The following is a 24,589-nucleotide window of genomic DNA, read 5'->3' on the forward strand; positions in this document are numbered from 1 at the left end:
ACAGATGAGGAACAAGGTCTAGTGCCTGAAAACAAAAAAATCAAAGGGGTAAGATATTGATCTCAGGAGATCCCTGGCACCCGTCATGGAAAAGATGACATTTGATCTGACTTGAAGAGATTTGTACACCAAAAATGTGGGGCTAGATGAAAGGAAGGGAGAGGAGAAGAGGCAGAAAGGGAGGAAGAATGAAAGACAACAGGGAAGAAAATATTGAAAATGAAGGCAATGTAAGCAAAGACAAAAAGCCACATGGAGAATATGTGTAAATAACAGGAAATGGGCTAATCTGAAGGGAGCAGAGCTCTTGGAGAAGTAGCAGGAAGTGGCTGCAGTATCCTTGAATGAAATCATTCACAGGGAGGCATAACCGCTCTTGCTTTGGATGTTAGATACAATATTTGTAAACCGGGGAATAGGACGATCTGGGTTATCTACTTCCTGGCACTGTTAGTTCACAGCTTCATTCAATTAAACAAATATTAATTGAGGAACTATCATACCTAATGGGCTGCAACGTGCTGTGAGTAATTCAGAAATAATATGCCACTATGCCTTTAAGTGGGGTTTACAATCTGGAAAGCCGAATCCAAAATATCTACAAGAAAAAAAATAGCCTGAGTAAAAGGATTAATGAATCTGCCTTTCAGTCTTTACCTCCAGGGTACAGAATCAATAAGCACTTTCTGAATGTTTAGTATTTGCAATATTCTGTGCTAAATATTATGGGACATATTCTCGAATTAGCCTTGTTTTTTTTTCACTTCCTTCTCTTTCCTTCCTTTCTAGAACTTAATATATCTGGATCTGCTACTATGTACCAAGCAGTGTATAAATCAGGAGACAAGAAAGAAACCATGTTGCAAAATGAGATTTAAAAATTCTATTTTAGAGATGGGTAAACTGAGACTGAGAATAGTTAGAAAATTGGTCCAGGGTCAAACAGGGAACAAGTTAAGGAGCTGAGATTCAGCTCAGACCTCAAAACTTTAAAATAATTGTTTTACACTGAGCAAAATATAGTCTCTGAAAATTACAATTTATAGAGATTAAAAGACTCATCATTTGGTTGAGAAAATTCTTCCTGAAAGAGGAAACAGTACAGCTCAATTTTGTGCCAGATAACAGGTTCTCCAGAGTCCAGCTCATTTTGAGACAGGTGATTATTCAAGCGGGCTGGAATATTACCATTTCTATTTTTCTCCTTACTTTTATGTTTCCATGTTGATCTCTTTCCTTTTCCTTTTTCTAAAGCCATTTTCAATTAAGATTTCTAATTAGATTCCAAATTTGAGACACATATCTAGTAGAAAGCAAATGGCATGAGCAGTAATTAAGGGACAGCTGTGTCTTGTCTTTCTGGGTATGAAAGCCCTTTCTGAGGCTTTTTGTTTCTAAGTTATGAAATCCCAGGGAATTTGTCATGACTTTTTTCTTATTCTTTTTAATTTTTATCTTTTCCTTGTTTTTCTTATTTTTAATAATAAATAATTGATCTAAAAAAGTCAACGCTCTTTCCAACACAGATGCTGAGAACCTCTCTTCTGGAATGGGTGGTTAACGCTAATCCTCTCATCTTTGAAACTTTTATTGCTGCAAATACAAGATCAGGTTTTACTAAAAAAATCAAATCATTCTTTAGGTGCTAAAGTAGGCATTACCCTCAGTCATTTTCCTCACTTTAAGACTTTTTTAAATTATGAGAATTTTACACATCGAGGAGAATAAGCATTTTCGATGGAAAGGAGTATGATTCAGAACAACTGAGGTGTGAACAGTATTTTCTTTGTGGTTTTCCTTTGTCTGTTTAAGAGAACAAATATTACTAATACTCATATTGAAAATTACTTAGTAAGCTCTTACTCCAGTACTCCTTATTGGTACTTACAGCTATACTTTCACATGCAAAGCATAAGCAAAATGTGAAACAATTAACCATACAATTCAGGTCAAGAAAAAATTTTCTGCCTGAGAAAGCTAAAGCACTGGAGCAAACAGATTTTTTTCTGGTTTGAATTATCTAGATTCTAGAAAATTATCTAATATAATTTAATATGCGAAGCCATAAAATAGGACAAGTTACCTAAAAGCAGGCCAGCCTCAGGAGCATAAAGAACCTCTTAAAATGTATTTTCCTGTGCAACTGAAATTTCACAGTGTTGTAAACTATTATGACCTCAATTAAAAAAAAATAAAGTACATTTCCAAGAGAGAAACTTTTGAAACATCTCCTGTTGTAAACATGGAAATAGCCTGGGAAATGTCAAGTTGCGTAAAGGTACACACACACATACATATACACATATGTATAAATAGATACACGCATATATACACATATTTATTTGTTTGTTTACTGTAGAACTTCTCAGAACCTACAATATGTTAATGTGCACTTAAAGCTCCTGATAGTGTCAGAGCATTCCGAAAATTTTCAAACTTTCTTGACCCAAACCATTTTATGCAGAACATATCACGGAACTAGTGTCCAGAGGAGAAATGACCACATGGACAACCTCTTTGCATGGTCCTAAGATGTCAACACTGTAGTTTGGCAGGAGGTGTAGGTTGGGTGGTAGATTTGAAAGCATCTATATTCAGAGGACCAGGAGAGAAGACCAAATGACATTGCACGGAAACGTCAAGGGCAGAAAAGTGGCCAAGCAGAGCTGGTCCAAAGACACCTAACCATGGCCAGGAAGGCCGTATGAGACTGGGCCAGCTCGCATAGTCATCTTCAAGCCAGCTTCATCTTACGTCTCTCTCTACTTCTGTGATGACTTAGCTACTGCCACTTCATCCTTCTTTCAATCATTTTCTTTATTCACTGCTGTTCCGTCTGCCTGCGACTCATGTCCTCACACTTCAGCTCGTTGTTTAAATATCGTCTTCCAGAGAAATACCCTATATTTAGTCAATCCACAGTAGATTCTTCCCTTGTCTCTCAATATTTTCTCCCACAGAACTCTGCTATTTCTCTTCATAGAATTTATCATAGTTTTTATTCATATATTGATATTTGCTAATTCCTGTCGCCTCCATTGGACTGTGGAGTCCATGAGGGGAATGGACCATGGCTGGTTTGTTCAATTCTGTAAAACCACCAAATATCTCAGAGATGAGGGTTCACCATATAACAGGCCTTTGATGAATATGTGCTGATTTAATAATAAGTAATAATAATAACTAGTTAATTCTCTTACATTTCTGTCTAGGCCTGGCCTAACAGAAATCCTCAAAATTGATTTAATTATACATAGAAATCAATTCCTCTTTAGCCTATGGTCAACCATCTATAACACACAGTCACACATGTTCTAAGACACCAAACCGGCATTTCTGTGAAAAACTTTTTAATAATAAGGGCTATAAGTTTGAATTAATCATCCCTCTAAAGGAATATTGTGTGTTAATTACTGAGACTCACTGTATCTGCTTTATTGTTGTATTCCTCAAACAGCTCTGCTTTTTGATTATTGCTTTGCTGCTTTCAGAGCTCTGTAAAGGACAAAAGGACAAAATGTTAGGATTTGGTGTTTCACTGGGAACTTCTCCAGCTAAAATATTTAATATGCTTATAATGCCCATCGTACCAAACTTGAGGACTTATCATCACAAGATCCATGGAACATAGCTATTTCTTGTTTGTATTCCTAGTTAATCTGCTTCATTCAGCTTACAGAGCTCCACCAGAAGGAACTAGAGCTGACCCTTATTTATTTGCTTACATGAGCCAAGCACTATTCCAAGTTGCATGGATTAACTCATAACCACTGGGCAGGCAAGAGTTAACTCAGAAGGCCTGAGTTACCCAAACCGTGCACTTTCCAAAGAAAGGCCCATCTTCAGGACTGGCCCTTGGCCAGCTTCTAGAAGATAACCTGTGAGCTCTTGAAACAGTCTGCCCGATAAGAGTTTTTGTCTGCCTGAGGCCTTGGCCTATGCTGTTCCAGTTTGACCAGATATGTTTATGTTGAACACCTGTTTTTGCTTGGGGAAAGGGAGGCTGAAGTCTGAGTAGCTGAGGTCAATCATCTGGTGCTACATGCTCATGTGACTGACCGCTAATAAAACCACACAACTGGCCAACAATAAAACTCGAGAGACCAAAGTTCCACTGAGCTTCCCTGACTGACCACACGTCACGCATGTAGTCACACATCATTGCTAGTAGAATTAAGTACACCCTCACGTGACTCCACTGGGAAGGGACACCTAGAAGTTAGTGGCTGCCTTATGTGCTTTACCCTTTGCTGATTTTAATGTGTCTTTCTCTGTAATAAACCATGGCTCTGAGTATAACAGCTTTGCTGAATCTTAGGAGTCCTTTCAGCAAATCATCAGCCCTGAAAGTGGCCTTGAGGACCCCCACACAACCACCCTGTGAGCTAGGTACTACTATTATCCACATTTTATAGACAGAGAAACTGGCAAAGAAAGGTGAGGTAACTCAGAGGCCCATGGCTAGTTTAAGTGTCAGTATTTTAATTTGAACTCAATGATTTGGTTATAGACTTTGGGCATTTTACCACTATGTCACATTGTTTACCAAAATACTTGTTATTATATGTCATACAATACATGTATAAAAAATACCCCTTGGTTCTTTTTCCCATTTCATTATCAGGAATGATAGTTTTCAAATTGTATATTTACTTTCAATTACCAAGATTTCATTTTATCTGCTAAAAAGAGAACCATAACTCTTATTGAGTCAAAGTTGTTCTTTAGCCACGTATTTTATTCAAAATGAATTTTTCTCCAGTTATGTCAATGATACGGACTTGACCTATATTTTTCTCACTCACATTCTGATATATTTCTTCCCATTCTATAAAGTTTATAATGTAGGAGGATGAAAACTATAAAGAGTCAGCTTTAAAGCACACCAGGTCTTATTTAATGTGAGGAAACAAACACATTATCACAATTTTTCTTAAGATTTCTATTTTTTTTAATCTGATAGATCTAGAGTTGCTTTTAAGACAAGTGTTAAAAAAATAGTTCATAATAAAAGAAAGTATGAAAATAATCATGCAGTTGCTACTAAAGAAAATACAATCTACTGATTTCTAAACATAAAAAAGAAAAATAATATACCAGTTATATAGAAAAGTCCCAATTTTGGTATATCAAGCTTTTATTCAGGTAGACTTTGCAAAAAACATTGGTCTAATTAATCAATGTCATTAGGGGTCTGAGATAGTAGCTTTATTCTAACACTTGAACAAAACTGTCATTCATTCTCTTTTATCTTTTTTTCAATCTACCCAAAGGTAAGCATTGCACTCTGTTGTACATACAGCGGGTGACAGTTGTCTTGTCCTTATCACCAAAACAGATGGCATATCTCTTGATATTTTGAGGGGTCATTACATCCATGAAGATAATGAGTCTACCTTGCAAGGTGGAGGTACATAGGTCAACGTAGTCTCCTATGGTTCATAGTGCCCAAGCAAGCCCTTGAAATAACCTTCAAAAACACAAGTAAAGCCCACAGAGGAAGGGCAGCACCTCACACAGTGATGATGAAATGCGCCGAATGTAAACTGGATAATTGTGCAAGTCCAAAGAACAAAAGTCTACGACATGGAAGGACCAGCTGTGTTATGTTAGCCTCAGTCTTTCAGACTTGTTATGGTCCCATTATGATGTTATCATTTGTCAGCTCCCATCATGTAGCAAGAACTCAAACCCACTGAACTGTACGGTAACTTAAAATGAACACCCCCCAGAGTTAATGCAAACAAAAAGTCTCAACACTTATCACTACCTTTACAATAAATGACCAAATAGAATATTTTCCTTAATTAGGATATAAAAATTTTCTTTAAGTAGAAATACAAAATTCTGTTTTAAACAACTTCTGGATGTTAAACTGAGTTGAACATTATTAGTTAGGATTAAAATATGGAATACTAAAACAAAAATTGGAGTATCCTCTATTGGGCTCTACCTTATCCTATGAGGTTGGTGCCTTCTTTGGTCTCTATAGCCACTCCCTTTATGGTCCTGAATGGGGCTTTCATCACTCACATTTTGTGTCTCTTTCTACCCCAGAGTCCTAATGTGATGGGGATATAGCTAAAGACAAATCTGGCTATTTTCCTTTTCCATGTTGCCCCATGAAAGAAAGCTGGCCTTGAAATGCTTTGTTTGTTGTTGATCTCAGACAGCCTGACAGATTCAAGTCAAGAGCCCTCATCAGTGAGAGGTTTTGGGATATTATGCCAAAGGCAGGAGCTGAGTGAGGTGGAGTTTAGAAAAGATCAGGGAGAGAGTATGCCATATATTTCAAGAAATTGTGCAATATGGAGGTTCTCATGGATTCTGAAAAACTTATACATTTGCCACCTAAAAGATACAACAATTAAAAGCCTTCTTTACAGATACACATGTAGTTACTAGAACTTCTTATAATTAACTGTCTCTAAAATAGATATAAAAATTTAATTCTATCTCCAAAAGCACTTCTTAAAATATTACTTTTGCTCTCCAATTCCCATCCCTTATTGTGAAGGCAAAGCAGAATTTAGCTGACAATATTCTCAAAATGATCTTCACATCAACTAACAAATTACAAAAAAAATTCTATTAGAATTAATAATTCAAAAAAAGTCTCAGGATGCATGGTAAATTTGTAACAATAATTTTTTGATATAATAGCAATAAACAGAAAGTAAAATTTTCAAAATAAATGAATATAACTCCCAGTAGCATTAACAATAACCTGAATCACTACAGCAGTAACAACAAAATCAATAACTGCTTATGAATAACTCCGGAGAGAAAATTATGAAAAGCTATGAAGAGAAATAAGGAATTATAATATATGTGTGAGTGGGACAGTATTTACATCATAAATATCACTTCTTCCCAAATTAATCTATATTTTTAGCATAATTCCAATCAAAATCCTAAAGTGAGTAATTTTAGAGCCTGTTAAAATTCTCTAAAATTCATTTGAAGAAAGAGTTGTGAATCATAAAGAAACTCTGAAGTATGAATATTAAAAAGAAGTTTTGCTCTATCTAGTGATAAAAATATATTGTTATGACACAGTATTTAACATGTGCAGAACTGGATTAGAAACTGATATGCAGATTAGTAGGAAAATATAGATATCCCAGAAACATCCCATTATATGCATTCACTCAACAAATATTTGATGCCTATCATATGCCAAACATGACACTAGTTATTAAAGGGACAGTACAATATCTGCCCTCAGAAAGTTTGAAGGGGGAAAAAAAATTAATAGCTGTTTTCATTACAGTTGAAATCGATACAAATGGGCATAAGATTCCAAATGGGGATAGGATTCCACGGATGCATAGAGAAAGGGAATCTAAATCAAGAGTATGATAAAAATGAACACCACAAATTAATGAGAAAGAAAGGAATTGTTAAATAAATAATGCTGAGATAATTGCCTAGCTTATTAGAATAAAATCAAATATGTTCCATTAGACATAGATATACATTCCAGATGTATTATTAAATTAAATACAAATAAAATGTGACATAAAAATAAAGAAAAATGCAATTGATTGTTTATATGCGTTTTGAGAGAAGTTAGGTCTACTTATGAAGCTTATAAATGCAAAAAGAAATTCGAAAGAAAATGCCTGGTAGATTGGACTATGTGAAAAAAAAAACTTCCCTAAGTCAAACCAAAATTTAAAAAGTAAAATAGATACAAAATTATTTGCAACGAATGCAAAACATCAAAATCTATCTTATATAAATACTAAATGCCAAACTATCAAAGGATACTTCACAATAAAGAAACTCATTAACGAACATATGGAAAAAATGTTCAGCCTCATTAGTACTCAAGGAAATAGCCATTAAAACAATGACCGACAATATTTCATCTGACAAATTGGCAAAGAAGACAACATTTTCATGCTTGATGCCATTTTGAAATTGTTTTGAATGCCACTTTCCTACAACCCCTAAGAGCTCTTAAAGTTTTCCTCCCCTGTCCCAGAAGATCTAGGAAGCATTCTCACCAAATATAATTTGCACAAGATGTTCATTTCAGGCACATGCTATTTTAACTCCCACTAAATCACAATACCCTTTAGGTAAGTGACTGTCAAGTATTCATTATGGTATTACGGGTACCACATGCAGTACACAATAAACATGCAATAAATGTGTTGAACGTTGAATAGATGAATAGATGAAGTTGTTTCTTCATCATTAAAGTAAATAAAAGATTAGAAGACATTTGTTTCTGTCCAAAATGACCATAAGACATTTGGTCCATAAGATATTTGGTCTATACCCAAAGGTCCTTGACATTTGGTCCTTTCCAAAAATTCCATGAGACATTTGGCCCACGGCAAAAGGTCCATCATACCTGGTCTTCTTTGGTGCTGTCCAAAATGTCCATGCAGACATCTGATCCATGCCAAAAGGTCGTTGATATTTGGTGCTGTCCAAAACCATTTGGCATGGACCAAATATGTTTACGGATGTTTCAGACAGGACTAAATGTCTTGCAAGGAAATAAAAGTATGATGCTGGCTTCTCAAAAAATATGTTTCCTACCCTTTGATCTAGTAACCCTAATTCTGAGTTTCTATTCTAGGGAAGCTATCCTAAAAGAAAAAAGTTGTATACACAAAGAGTTACTACAATATGACTGAAAATGGGAAAAATGTAGAAACAGCCTAAATATTCAACAATAGAGCAATCTTTGAAAATACTGTGTGACATTAATTTGATTGAATATTATGTCATCATTAAAAAGAAGAGTTTAAAATTCAGTTTAAAAAGGCTGATACCAAAATGTTAAATGTAAAAAACAGAATTTAAAGTTGTATATCTCATATATAACAGGTGTAGTGTAGCAGCTAAGATTCAGAATAAAATTCCATCTTGATTACTCCTTAACTGTATCCGTGAACAAGTTACTTAGGCTCTTTAACCCTCAGTTTTTATAAAATGGGAAAGTAGTAATAATATCACCTATCTCAAAGTGCTGTTATTTTTAATTAAAAATCATATTACATAATTCAAATAGTGTTAATGGTACCTATCATATAATAGTATTCAGTAATTGCAGCTATAGCTTTTATTTGAACTATTAAAAACAAAATCTATTCATACCAGAAAGTCTAGATGCTAACACATTGATGCGTTGGCAGTAGTCTTTGTGAGGTAGATGTTTGGCTGTCCAGAACCTTTAAAACACATCTCCTATGTTTGGGAAATGTCCCACCTTACAAGTTTACAGATCATCAGGACAGACATCAGAAATCTACTCCTCAGCCTTCCTTACCTGTTAAGAGTGTAAATTATCCCTAAAGGAATAGATGGTGAGCGCGCTAGGGTGATGGCTTGCGACCTAGGCTTTTCTGACAAGATACTGTTGTACAAGGTTTCCATTCAGAAGCACATGCTTCACAGAATCCATCTGGAAACCCATTTTGAGAGATGACATCTCTGCCAGCTCTCAGAAGCAGTGAGGGCAGAGGAACTACCATCAGGCCCGGTCAGCAGTGCAGGCAGGAGAGCCTGTGCCAGCTGTAGGAACTGGGGGTGTCCTGGAGTGGTGCTCATGCGTATTTGGCTGGGTTTGGAGCTCCTGAGCCAGCAGCCTCCAAGCCTGAGCCTCTGTTCATTAAGACTTTAATGAATCCTACGTACTTTTGCCTTCATCAGCCCCTTCCTCCATAACACGCACACGCACACACACACACACACCTCCCTATGTATATATACAGGTGTATGTAATCATAGTTTATGACTGCATTGGTATAAAAATAGGTATTATATATAAAAGTCTTTTTCAACCTAAAACTTCTTTTATTCTTCAGATTTTAAAATTAAAACATTTTCATGGACCCCCAAAACCATTGTAGTTCATTGGCACTGTGCCCATTGTATCTGATAGAAAAGTCAGCCCTACCTAATATTTTCAGATGAATTCCTTTTCTCTTTAAACTAGCTAATATATCCTGTGTTTGCAGCTACGAAACCTGATTACACAGATGGTGAAACTACAGTGAAATTTTTCTTCTTTTCAACTTTTTATGAATTTTCAAATTCTTTGAAAAAGCATGTATTCCCTACTAAAAGGAAGATGATACATAAAGAAAAAAGAGAAAAAAATCTGACCAATGAATGTATCATTAGTAGTTAATGGCATTAAATAACAACCTTTACAGGCGCATCTCAGAGTCTCAAGCTAGAAAGAGACTGCAAAGATCATTGTGGCAAAAATATAATTAAGTCCAATCACACATCTGTCATTTGAATCACCTCTACCCCATACCATGACCAAGTTGTCACCGTCAGTGATACTGAGCTCAGTAGTTTGCTATCTTAGGAAGAAAACCAGATATTCTATCTCTTGGTAGCTTTGAGTGACAGAAAGTTTTTCTTTTACACTGAGTCAAAATACATATTCCTGAAACTCTTGTTTTCCCTGAGTCTATCTCCACATCTGAGTATTCTTTATGCTCTCATTTTAGATACCCAAGATCAGTGCCTTGGAATCACTGCATAGCAATCTAACCCAAAATACTTTGATATATACTCCACATGCTTGTTACTTTGATTCTGTATCAATCTGTCATTGCCCTGGGTGACCAGATGCTCCAGAGCAGAGATGTGAATCGCTAAAGCAGAGGCACTGTCTCCTCTTCTTTCTCTTCAGATCACAAACTCATCATTTATTTGACTCCCATCATAGGAAAACAAAGTTGCACTGGACCACAGTGTAAAAAGAAATTTGGAACCCAATACAAAATTTAGATGTTAGTGTTTTGTAGAGGAAAACTTTTCTACTTTTTTTGTTTTTCTTGAAGGAACTAACCAAAATGGTATAGTGAAAACTACACAAAACTAGGAATCTGCCAGTACAGATTCTAGGTCCTGATTCTGCTACTAAATCCTAGAGAACCTATAAAATCCAGATTCTTGCATTCCTTGAAGGATAATTTAGACTCTCAACATTTGATGACTTGATTTCTAATAAATAATTAGATCCCTAAGTCATTAGCTAAGGAAGAAGTAAACAAAATAAAACTGGTTAGCAGTATCATTTCATTTGTACTTCAGGTTTCCTTTTAACTATTGAACAGAAGTTTTGAGATTGAAATCAAAAGTATGCCATCATTAGTTATCCTTCTGATCATCATCAGGTATGTATTTTTTCTGCTTTTGGAAACTGACAGATCTACATGCCCCATGCTCACAGACAAGAGTTGACACTACCCCCAAAAAATACAGACAGATTGCATAGACATAAATGAGGACAAAACCTGTACTTTTATTAACTGAAAATCCTTTCCCCTGATTCATTTGGCCAACAAATACTGGATTCCTGTATAAGTTATGGTAACACTAGCTATTGAAATAGCTAACCATGAAATCTCAGTCACTTGTTCAAGTTATTAACTCATTGATCCAATTTTTGGCTGAGGGGAGCAGGGAAGAAGTTCTGTTTTATAAAGGCCTTCAGGAACTCAGGCTGAGAGAGACCCCACCATCTTGCAACCAAGTGGCTTAGTCACCCTGAATATGGGAATCTAGCAGGGTGACTAGAGAAGAGACAGAATGAGGATCACATAAGAGCCCTTTATTGGCAAGGTCTGGAGTGTCACATGATATGCCTAGGTGCAAGGGGGCCTCAGCAGCCATAACTTGACACCTTGGAAGGGAACCAGTATCTCTGGTGGACAGCTGACCATCGTCATCACAGTCTCCTATAGTTAAAGATTTTGTGAGGGTCAATTAGTTCACGGCAGGTTGCATACATTTATCTATACCAATGCTAGATGTCTAAATAATGAAGTAGGTAAAATGAATGATTTAGAAAAGAGGGCTTTGGTAAAATTGGCATCAGAAATTGTTGCAGACAAGAGTGTATTCCGAAGAATGTGGTGATTATATGGTGCAAGCACTCTAGGGAGGATAGACAACAGGGGTCCAGGAGAAATTTGCTCCTGGGTGAAAAGTATCAGAAACATCTTTGGGCAAAAGTCATACTAGAAAAGGGAATTTCTAAGTGTGTTCTTTCCATAGTCATATAATAAAAGATGGAAATACTCCTCAGGCTGACTCAGGACATTCCGTGATCTGCCCCTTTCCATTCTTCTTCTTTACTAGTTCTGTACACGGATTTTTGTCTCAATTATTTCCAAAATGACTCTTGTTTTGTGGCCTCTGCAAATGTCCTCTGTCTGGAGCTGCCTTTCATCAGGCTGCTAACCTCTGGAACTTTACCAACCCGAAATAGCATCCTCATGTACGCCAGGAAGAATCTTCTCCCCTCTTAGAATTCCCATATCATTTATGTTGTGGTGACTTGTTATGAGGCAATTTGTATGTTGTTATATGAAACTATTTTTTTGACTCTTTACACTATTGTATCTCCCTTTATATAGTAAGAGGCTAAAATGTTATTGAGTGAATGATGGAGAAAGTAAACAGATTTATAGGTTATACTAGTGGTTTTTAAACATGTTGCATACCAGAATTACTCGGGGACTCAAGTCTCAGTCAGTATTATCTGGGTATTCTGCATTTCTAACAAACTCCCCAATGATTTGCTTTCATCGGCTTTGAGAAAAATAGATGACTAATTCTGCTGAATCTGAAGTAAAGCTGTTAAATCATATTTCAGACAAAAACACAATGAGTCAACCGGTTTTAATTACCCCAACATAAACTGATAGGCACATGACCCAGCACTGGAGAGTTTAGTGAGAACTGGGATCTATTTCTTAGTACAAGTAGTTAAAACTTCTCAAGAAGGGAACATCTATTCCCTTTTGTGTTCTAGTGCACATGAGGTAGTAAAAGAGATGACTGTGAGCGAGCTACAAAGTAATAATCATTACAATAACATTACCTTTAGTACCCTTGTGAGAGTGAGGAAATAAAAGAAATAGTTAAATATTAGAGAAAAAGACATATGGCAGTAATATGTGGGTATTAATTGAGAAATCATTTTAAATTAAAATAGAGAAAGTCAATAGCTTGCAAGAATCCTAGTGATTGCTTACCAAATTCCTTACTATAAGCCCAGGAAAACGCATGCTGTGAATCAAAACTATAGGCATGACTAATAAAGGGAAACAATATTATTGTAAGGGGAAAAGTACTATTTTTATTTGTTTAAAGTTCAACCAGGTTTATCAGTTTTGAGATAACATAGCTTTGAAATTTTGCTCTTTCAAGTAGTTTCATGCACAAGCGGTAAATACTACCAGTCAAATGTCATAAACTGACCGGTTAAAAATCATCTTTCAAAACATGGAAAGACAGGCAGAGTGAGGATGACAGGGAAGCCCTCAAAATAGCCTACAGATCAACTGTTATCTAGGAATAAAATGTTTTCTCCCAAAACAATTTTCAAGATTGCCTTTTAAGGAATGTCAAAGCTAATAAAAACACATTTTTTGCCCAACATATACAATATATCAAAGGGATGGAGCCAGCTAGAGACTCAGTGAACCCAGGATAATGGTCTACCAAAGAGAACACTTAACACTTAGGGTCTTTAAAAAAAAAAACAGACAGACAATCTGACAGACTATTTTCTTTGAAAGGAAAGATTTTAGGAGATACCACATATTGTCCCCTAAAATGGTAGATTAGAAGGGTAGAATAAAATAATTATACAAAAATCTAACCACAGAAGTTGGCATTTATAAGGATTTATAATATTCAAGGCCTCTGCTTAAAAACGCTATCTCATTATCATCCCTGCTTTAGTTGTTTCCACATTGGAAAGGCTGATAGAGGCCCAAAACATCAAGGCCAGGAGAAGGTGGTTAAGAAATAAGAACAGATCAAACTGATTTCTCCTAAGGGAGATGGGATCTATGAAGCTATTGAGATACGTGCTCCTGCAGAGTTTATAATGTAAGCAATGGAGAAACAAAAAGACAATCTAAGAATTGGGAGAAGATATTTGCAAACCCCATATCTGATAAGGGGCTAATATTCAAAATATATAAAGAACTCATACATCTCAACAACAAAAAAACTAACTACCCAATTAAAAAATGGGAAAAAGATCTGAGCAGACATTTCTCCAAAGAAGATATACAGATGGCCAACAGACACATGAAGGGATATTCAACATCATTAACTATCAGGGAAATGCAAATCAAAACTACAATGAGATATCACCTCACTCCCATCAGAATGGCTATAATTAACAAGACAGGAAACAACAAGCGTTGGAAAGGATGTGGAGAGAAGGGAACTCTCATACACTGCTGGTAGGAGTCCAAACTGATGCAGCCACTATAGAAAACAGTATGAAGAGTCCTCAAAAATTAAGAATGGAACTACCGTATGATCCAGCTATCTCACTGCTAGGTATTTATCCAAAGAACTTGACAACATGAATGCATAAAGATACATGCACCCCTATGTTCATTGCAGCCTTATTCACAATAGCCAAGACTTGCAAGCAACCTAGGTGCCCATCAAGGGACCAATGGATAAAGAAGATGTAGTATCTACACACAATAGAACACTACTCAGCCATAGAAATGATGAAATCCAGCCATTTATGACAACATGGATGGACCTTGAGGGTATTATGCTAAGTGAAATAAGTCAGAGCGAGAAAATCAAATATCATATGATCTCACTCATAAGTAAAAGAGAAAAACACCAATAATCACATTGAGACAGAGACTGGATTGGTGGTTACCAGAGGGGAAGGGGGAAGGGAGGGGAGGGGAAGGAGTAAATTAGGCACATGTGTGTAGAGATGGATTGTAATTAATCTTTGGGTGGTGAACATGATGTAATCTACACAGGAAAAAAAATTCACAAAATCAAATATCTATCCTGCCATCATTTTGATAAGATTGCCAATTTCCTTGATTTATTCCTAGTTTACCTCCCAACCCATTTACACCCAGTACTTTTGACTCTTTCCACCATGTACTTTTACCCAATTATCTTCCAAAAACACCTCTTGGTCTCTTCCCATTCCTAACACTACTGTATCAATCATTTATCTAACTATGATCTGTCTTTCATTTATTCAGTTATTTAATTAAGTTAAAAATATTATATATTTAATATAAAAAAATTTAAGTGCAAAATATCATGTTTCTGGATCTTGAGGCTCAGAGTTGTGGACTGTCCCAGCAGTTGGGAGATCCAAGGTAGTGGGGAGCTTCCACCTGAAACAAAGGAGAGCACGAAAACTGAGGGATCCTGCAGAGCTCAGGAACCGCATGGGACGTCAATATCTAAAGCTGGATGCATGGCCAACTGAACAAAAAGAGGACTACAACAAAAGGACTGAAAGAAGATGTCAAGGCCAAAGAATAGAATCAGGTAGCTAAGAACCAGGAAAAAAAAAAAAGAAGAAAAAATAATTTAGTGACATCGTATTATTGGAGCATCTTTAAGTTGTCACATATTGTAATGGCATAACTTCTGAAGAGACATATTGGACATGTGGTTAGGTATAACTGGGATGAGAAACAAAAAAGTGAGTGGATTTTTGGTTCAGGGTACAGCAAGGGTCTGAAGTTCATTAATGCACTATCCTAACCTATTTCAATGTCCTCTAGAGTAGTGCTATGCAATAGACGGTTCTGTGATGATGCAAATGTGTTCTAATCTGTTCTGTCCCGGAGCATATCCACTAGCCACATCTGGCTATTGAGCACTTAAAATGTGCTTAGTGTTGCTAAGGAACTGAATCTTTATTTGATTTCAGTTAATTTGAATTTAAATAGCCATGTGTGGCTAGTGGCTACTACATAGTATTATGCAATGTAGCTTTAGAAGTAAAAATTAAACTTCCCACCAGACACACAAAGGAGCAGTGTCATTCTCAACTTCATGAGTAAAGAGCAGGACAACCTGGGAACCAACAGTGTCCTCTATAGGGGCCAGACTTAACTCTGGGGAGCCAAAGCATTGATTGTTAAATCTAAATGGGTTAAGGGACCACAAAGAACATGGTTGTGGTGGGGTGGGGAGCTTCCATTCCTCAGGATTCTTATTTCTAACAGAATCACACTAGAGTAACTCCTGCCTTTCTCCTCCCACCTCACTCTCTTGGGCTTCTCTCTCTGTTTTGAATGAGAAGACACTGTGCAATCTTTTCAGCTTCCTACCTTGTGGTAAGCCTATAATAGTGGGCTCTGCCCCAGGAAGGAAGCCCACATTTGTCCAGCTCTATCTGAGTAGCTGGCTAAGTTTAATTCCATAGTGAAATATTGGAAGCTCAATCTGGCATCAAGCATGTCATATCATCCCATCAAGCTTTCATCAGGAATAAAGCTGTTATTTACAGCTCCATTTCTCTGACTTCCATGCCTACTAATCAGTTGTTTCCAAAACGTGGAAAAGAGAAAGAATTTATTTACCACCCCCTCCTCAAAACTTCGAGACTCAATATTTGTGATCATTTAATGGCTTCAAAAGTAAAAGTTAGAATTTGTCTTTGTCTAGAGCCTCTTTGTTCTGAGAGAGACAACTTGAATGATACTTTCAGGCATATATACAAGCTATATACATTATCAGTTTATATTAAGGCAGCCATGAGCCAGTGGAGTAAATGGTATGAAAGGTGTTTTGTACTGAGATTTCCTGACCTTCTTGAGTTGGTCCAATTCCGCATTATTTCCTTTCATACTATCTGTTCCTTCTCCTTTGTGACACATCATATCTTAATTTGTGTGATTCATTAATGATGAGTTTACAATCCCGACTGGATGATAAACCCTATCAGCTTCACAAGGGAAGAGACTATGCTCATCTTTTAATCATCATTTTATTTACAACACTTGGAATAATGACTGGCACATGGATGATATGCTCAATAAATGCATAACGCATATTTTATTTAATGACATAAAAGATTATCTTTAGTATGAGCAGAGATTATGATACAAATTTAATTTTTGGCTTCTTTTATGCATAGTCCTCAGAAATAGTGGTCCTGCAAAAGGAGAATTCCTATTTGGAGGAGTACAATAGTCTCCAGGAATACAAAACTAATAATGGTCATAACAATAGGAACCAATAATAATGACTGGATTCATGCTAGGCTTTTGCTTCCATTCCACAGGTCAGTGCCAAGGGTCTGACAGTAGAGTTAGCTAGATAATTTAAAGTACATAATCATGGCGCTCAGGCCACCATAAAAGCTTCCATTTGTTGAGTATCATTATGTTCAGACACTGTGCTGAGCACTCTAGAAAACAGAGTCAGGATAGGAACAGTTTTTTGAGCCAGTTTTTTTTCTTTACCACTTTGCTATAATACTTCTCCCTCATGGCAGTCTTTAGGTTCATAGAGCAAAGGTCAGTAAGAACTTTCTGTGAGTGAATATCACTAATAGACTTAAGAAGCAGTGATATCTGATATCCAGTTCTGGGGTTCCACTTTTACATCATAGTTTCTCTAGACTTTAGTCAAGTTTGTAGACTAGAAATCTTGTGCTTTATAGACTAATGTAGAGCCTGTGTGTATATTTTGGATCAAACTGAAAAGACAGGAACTAAGACAGGATTAATGTGATGATATGATTAGAGGCAGTGGGGAAGACACCTGGTCTAGAGTGATGAGCAGCAACTAGAACAGAGTTGTGGAATTCAAAAACACTCACTAGAAATTTTGGGGAAAGACCTGGATTTCTTGCCATTGTACAGAATGAGAACTCAAAATTATTGCTACTTGGATACACGAAGAAAATGCGATACTGAATAGAAGGTGATCTACCCACAGAACCCAGGGCCCTGAATTAATCAGAAAGGGCTGCGATGAGGTCTGGGAATCCTTAGACTACTGCTTGGGAACATGGATCTTAGTGACAGAGAAGTTAATAAGGACTAGAGAATGTTGTGCTTCCTGAAAACGTTAATATAAAAAGTTCAGAACACTTTCCCTGTCCTAGACTATCATGTACAGTTCTTATCACTGTATCTTAAGATGAATATGGAAAACTTAAAAAGATCCAGAAAACAGCACCTAAAACCATGAGATGAATGAAGTATGAGAGCAGCCATATGCAGTCAGATAAAAATGGAAAACTTTGCTAAGAGGGAAACAGAAGCTGAGGAAGAATATCAACATAAAAATGAGCAGCTTAAAAATTAATATGACTTACAAATTTAATATAGATTTGAAGAACAAATTCCAAAGTATTAGGGCAAAGGAATACGCTTTGAGGAAATAAGATTATCAGTACTTTATTAACACCAATTGGATACACATTCTGGAAATATACATACATCTGACAAGAATTTGTCAAAGTATGAAAAACTAACCCATAGACAGTTACTAAAGGAAAGCTTGGATGTAGCCCATCTTTAGGGTTGAAAGCCACAACTTCCAATAACCACACTTTCAGGCATCCACTGGCAATCAAACACTAGAATTAGAAGGGTCAGAGTATATCACCAATTAAAATCTAGAATATTTTGAAAAAAGCAATTTAAGCAATACCGATAGCTAAATTTCTGAAAGAAAACATCTGTAAATTAAGGAATTCCTCAGAAAAATTCTCTTTGTTCAGATATTATGAGAACAACTGCAATTAGGGGTCTTGTATTTAGATACTGGTTAATAATGATTTTTAGTTTTAAAATATTTATGCAATTAAGGGGGAACTGAAGTTATCAGAATGTTAATTTGTCACTTGGAGCACTAAAGCAGAGATCCCTACCCCTCAGCCGAGAATCCTTGTTCCGTAAAGGATTTCAGGAGATTAGTCTGCTCCTTCCTAGGGAATCGAAATAGCTTTCAGAGAGGCATGCACAGATACATTTTTTAACCTGACACTAAGGGAGATATAAAATTACTTTGATGGAGGAGACTTTGATCTTAGGCCAGAAAGCTGAGAGAAGAGAACAAAGCAATCGGATCCAGACACAGTCTCAATCTTCATTTAAATGTTTTAGGAACACGTCACTGGAGTGGAAATTTTCTCATTCAAAAAAAAAAAAAAACCCTAAGTATTTAACTTTTAGACTGATAGTCTATATCTCTGAGCCACAAAAAACAGTAAATAATAATACTCATTCAGAAAGGGCTCTGTTTTCCCAAATCTAAGATTATATAAACATCATGTAGATGAATACTCTTTTGTCAGCTACGAAGGAAAATAATTTATTTTTCACAACAAAGTTCAGATAGTTCAGAGATACTGTCTCATTTGATCTTCAGAACAATCTGGAGTGAATAAGAGACGATAACAGATTCCTATTTTACAAAAGTTAAAGTTCAATCTCAAAGAGCTGGTGAATGTACCAACAGCTGCCTATTTGACAATGGCCCCTGAATGAACTGATTTAATCAGGGGCTCTGCTGGGTTAAGAAACTGGGATTTGAATGAAACTGTCTGATTCTAAACTCTTGCTCTTAACCCACTATATTTTAAATTTCCTGTCCAAGGTAACATGCATTTACTACTAGAACTAACAATTAAACTCCCAAACTAGTGCTCTCCTCATTATACAAATTGCCTCCCACATCCATCCATAGCTAAATAGCACTGTGAATAAGGCTGACGTTGGCTAGACATTCACCAAACCCTTTTCCCTTTGCCCTCACCTAGCCTTCTGTGCAATTATGTGCAGCCATGTGACTAAGATCTGGTTGATAGCGTATAAAATGCACGCTTTGTGCACTTACTCCACACCTGGCCTACAAAATCCTCCTGAACTATCCTCCATCTTTCCCTCCTTATTAGCTGAGTGAGGAAGACACCAGGGAGTGTACATCCACAAGAGGAAAGATCCTGGTTCCCTCACTGACTATACAAGTTCTTCTCCCTGCCAGGAATGGACAGAGCAATTTACATGAACAAGAAATAAACTTTTATTCCAATAAGCTGCTAAGATTTTGGAATTTCCAAAGTGATTGTACCATTTCATACTCCCACCAGCAAAGTATGAGAATTCCAGTTGCTTCACACTTTCACCAACATTCAGTGTTGTTAGTCTTATTAATTTAGACATTTAGTTCACATATAGTGCTTATTATAGCTTTAATTTGTATTTTCCTGATTACGTGTAATTTTAAGCATTTTCCATACGTTTATCACTCATTTGTTACACGTTCATTTGAGACTGTTTCATTATTTTTCTCATTTTTAATTGAGAAGTTAATCTTTTTGTTATTGTATGATAGCAATGTTTATATTCTGGATACCATCTTTCGTCAAATATATTTTTATTGGAATACGTTTTTGTCAGGAATATTTTCTTCCTATCTCTGGCTTGCCATTTCATTTTCCTAATAGTATCTTTCAAAGAGAAGTTTTACATATTTATAAACTCCAATTATCAGTTTTCCTTTTTATGGCTTGTGCTTTTTTTACCATATATTACGAATCATTTCCTGCACAAATTCAGAAGAGTCTATTTTGTTTGCTTTTAGAAGGTTTATATTTTAGCATTTGCAATTTGGAACATAGCTCATTTAGTGAGAGTAAGAGCTGGAGTTAATTTTGTTTCATGAATTTATCCAGTTCCAGTAACATTTATTGCAAAAATGTCCTCAATGTTTGCCTTGGTGCTTACACCAAAAATCAACTGACCCTTATATGTATGTCTATTTCTGGACACTCTATTTTAATTCATTGACTTATTTGTCTTTATGCCACTGCTACCACTTTCTGGATTACAATAGCATTACAGTAACTGTCAAAATTAGGAAATATAAAATCCTCTAACTTCATTATTTTTCAAGATGTTTTGTCTATTCTAGGTTCTGTGCATTTCCATATAATTTCAATATTAGCTTGTCAATTTCTACCCCCCAAAAAAGTCTGCTGGGATTTTGATTGGGATTGCATTGAATTTATAGATCAATTTTGGGAGAACTGACATCTTACTAAAATTGAGTTACTTAACCCATAAACATGGATTAAAGATTTTCTTTAAATTCTCTAAGCAAAAATTTATATTTTTCATTGCAAAAGTCTTGCACATATTTTATTAACTCTCCCTGAGTGTTTTATATTTGGGAGAAGCTTTCACAAATAATGCATCTAAAATATATTTTCTAATTGTTTTTGCATGTATATAGAAATAGATGTGTAAAATTGGCCTTGTACCCTATGACCTTTCTATACTCACTTATTATTTCTAGCAGTTACATTTTAAAATTCTTCAAGATATCCTACATACATATATCTTCTGGAATAAAGACAGTTTTAATTATTCCCTTGAACTGTTAGGACTTTTATATATTTATCTTGTCTTTTTGCATTGACTAGGGCCTCCGTTACAATGTCGAATAGAATTAGACACTTTGCTTATTCTCGATCCTAGCTGGAAACCATACAGAATTTCCCCATTAAGAATGATGTTTGCTGTGGAGTTTTTAACATGAATGTATGTTGAATTTTTCAAATGCTTATTCTGTATTCATTGAGTTGGGTGTATAATTTCTTCCTTTCTTCTGCTAATGTGGTACAATGCATGATTAATTCTTGAATGTTAAACCAATCTTGCATTCCTGGGATAAACTCCAAATGCTCACAGTAAATTATCCTTTTCATATGTAATGGAATTGTTTTGCCAATACTTTGTTAAGGATTTCTCATCTCTGCTCATAAGGGATAATGGAATGTATTTTCTTCTAATGTCTTCAGCATTGGAATCACAATGTCTTCATAAAGTAGGTTGTGAAGTACTCATTCCTCTTATATTTTATGAAAGCTTGTATAGATTGGAATTTTTTCCTCCTTAAATATATGACAGAATTCATCGGCGAAGCCACATTGGCCTGGAGTTTTCCCTGTGGGAAGGATTTGAATTAAAAATGTAATTTGTTTACCTGATACAAGACTGCTCATATCTTTTATTTCTTCTTGAGTCAGTTTTAAGTTGTGATTTTTAAGGGAATTCTGCATTTCATCCAAATTGTAGAATTTATTGGGCTACAGAGGTTCATTTTTCATAATATTCCCTTATATTTTTCTTAATATCTTTAGGATATGTACTGTTCTCCTCTCTGTCAAAACCAATTTTGGTAATTTGTACTTTCTCTTTTCATTTCTTTATCAGTCTTGCTTGGGGTTTACCAACTTGATTAATCTTTTGAAAAAACCAACTTCTAGGCTTTTAATTTATTGTCTTTTTCTATTTTACTGATGCTCTGTCTTGTGTTTATATTTCCTTTCAACTTTCTTTGGTTTCAATTTGCTCTCACTTTTCTAGTTTCTTAAAGTGAAAACTTAGGTCACTAATTTTAAGTGTTTCTTCTCTTCTAATATAAGCATTTGAAAGTGTTCATTTGTTTCCAAACACTGCTCTAGTTCCATCCCAGAAATTTTAATATGCTGTGTTTTTATTTTTATTTAGATTAAAGAATTTTCTAATTTTCCTTGGGAATTCTTCTTTGATCCATGAGTTACTTAGACATGTGTTACTCAATTCCTAAATATTTGGTGAGTTTCCAGGTATTTTTCTTTCTAATTTTAATTCTCCTGTACATCTTGTGGTCAGAGAAACTACTCTGTAAAACATTAATCTTTTGAAACCTGTTGAAACTTCTTTTATGGCCCAGTATGTGACCTATTTTGGTGAGTGCTCCATGAGAAGTGTGTGTTCTGCAGATGTTGAGAATGGTATTCTACAAATATAAATTACATCCATTTCACAGATGGTATTTCAAACTTTATTAAACTTGCAGATTTTTTTTTTGTCAATTGCTGAGAAGGGGTGTTAAAAATACTATGATCGAGCATTGTGTATTCTCTTTTTAGTTCTGCCAATTTTGGCTTCATGTATGTCAAACTCAATTATGCATACATATGTAGCACCTAATATACTGACCCTTTTATTAGGAAATATTTCTCCTTTCCAAGTAATAATTCTAGTCTTGAAGTTTACTTTGCCTAATTTTAATATAGCTACATCAGCTTTCTAATTCATGATTACTGTTTTCATGTTACATACTTTCCACACTTTCACTTCAACATATATGTCTTTATATTAAATGTTCATCTCTTGTAGACAGCACATATTTTATTTCTTATGTTGTCTTATTAATTTTATACCTTTTTGTATATTCTTTTTAAATGTTAGCTTTAAATATTACAATTTACATCCTTAATTTATCATATTGTACTTCTAATTATTGTTGTAAAAATCTTAACAATAACAGCATAATTCTATTTGCCCTTCTTTTCTTTGTGCAATTGTTGTCATATAAACTCCACAGACAATATTATTATTTTTGCTCTAAATAGTCAGTTTCCACTTACGCTTTCATAATTACCAGCATATTTATGATCTCTAGTGCTTTCCCTTCTTTCCTGCTGACACAAGTCCCTATCTGGTATCACTTCCCTTCAGCTAGCAGAAACTACTTTAACTTTTCTTGTACTGCAGTTCTGCAGACAAAGAATTTGCTCAAACTTGAAAATGATCTTGTTTCACCCTCAGTTTTGTTCCATATATTCATTGAATTTGAGTTTTTGTTTCTTTTTTAAAAATTTAAAGATATCGTTCCATTATTGTCTAGCTGCCATTGTTTCTGATAAAAAAAAAAAATCCCCCATAATTTGTATCATGGTTCTCCTACTTGTAACATGCACTTTTTCTCTGTCTGCTCTCAATATTTTTTCTTTATTTTTGTTTTTCAGCAGTTTAACTATGAGATGACTGGGTGTGATTTCTTTTGTATTCATCTGACTTGTGGTTTTCTGAGTTTCTTGGTTCTATAGTTCATTTGTGTTATTTTCAGCAAATTTGAGAAGTTTTTGGCCATTATTTATTTAGACATTTTATTTCCCCATCCCTTTCTCCTCTTTTTGGGGGTTTCCATTTTTACATACTAGACCTTTTGACATTACTTCACATGTAACTGAGACTGTGTTTACTTGGGGGAAAAAAAACCAACTTTTTTTCTTTGTTCTTCAAATTTGGTAATTTTTTGCATCTGTCATCTTTGCTCAACTTTCCTTCAGCAGTTTCAACTTACTGTTAATCCCATCCAGTAATGTATCTAAAGTTCAGATTTTGTAATTTTCACTTCTAGAATGTCAGTATGATTCTTTTTATAGCCTCTATTTCTCTGCTGAGAATCTCTTTCACTCAATTTTTTCTATAGTTGCTTACACTCTTGAACATATTTATGATAGCAATTTTAAATAGTTATTATAAGTAGCCTGTCATAAGAACTGATTTTAGTATTTTATTTTCAACATCTTAGTCATCTAGGTGTCTGTTTCTGTTTGACTACTCTTTCTTTTGTTTATGGGACACATAAACTTCTTCATCAGGTGACCAGTAATTTTCATTTTGATTTGATTTATGCTAGACATTGTAGGTCTTACATTAAAAGGAGTCTTGAGTATGGTATTTTCCTTTAAATAATATTGAGTTTAATTTTGACAGGCAGATAAATTACTGGAGGGTCTTCTCAATTCCCTCAGACTTGTTTTCTATTCTTTGTTAGGGAAGATTGACTTTGGTTTTGGTTTTAGACCTAAGATATGGCCCTTACTCTGTGGTATGGTCCTTACTTGCAAAGCATAAGCTTTCTGGGGTTTCAACTGATTGAGGTATTCATCAATGTTATTGCACTCAGGATGACTGAACAATCATTTCCTCTAGCACTGCACAATTTC

At 35.3% G+C, this 24,589-nt stretch overlaps 1 protein-coding gene across 1 annotated transcript in view; it reads right to left on the bottom strand.

The window, feature by feature from the left end:
• Nucleotides 1–24,589, bottom strand: part of INPP4B (inositol polyphosphate-4-phosphatase type II B) — a 749,608-nt gene that overhangs the window by 380,810 nt on the left and 344,209 nt on the right. The window contains exon 5 of the mRNA XM_046657053.1: nucleotides 3,425–3,495. The gene's annotated coding sequence lies outside the window, so the exon portion shown is untranslated. The remainder of the gene's footprint in view (nucleotides 1–3,424; nucleotides 3,496–24,589) is intronic.

This window comes from Equus quagga, chromosome 3, assembly GCF_021613505.1.
Source record: "Equus quagga isolate Etosha38 chromosome 3, UCLA_HA_Equagga_1.0, whole genome shotgun sequence".
In the NCBI taxonomy this organism is placed as follows: Eukaryota; Metazoa; Chordata; class Mammalia; order Perissodactyla; family Equidae; genus Equus; species Equus quagga.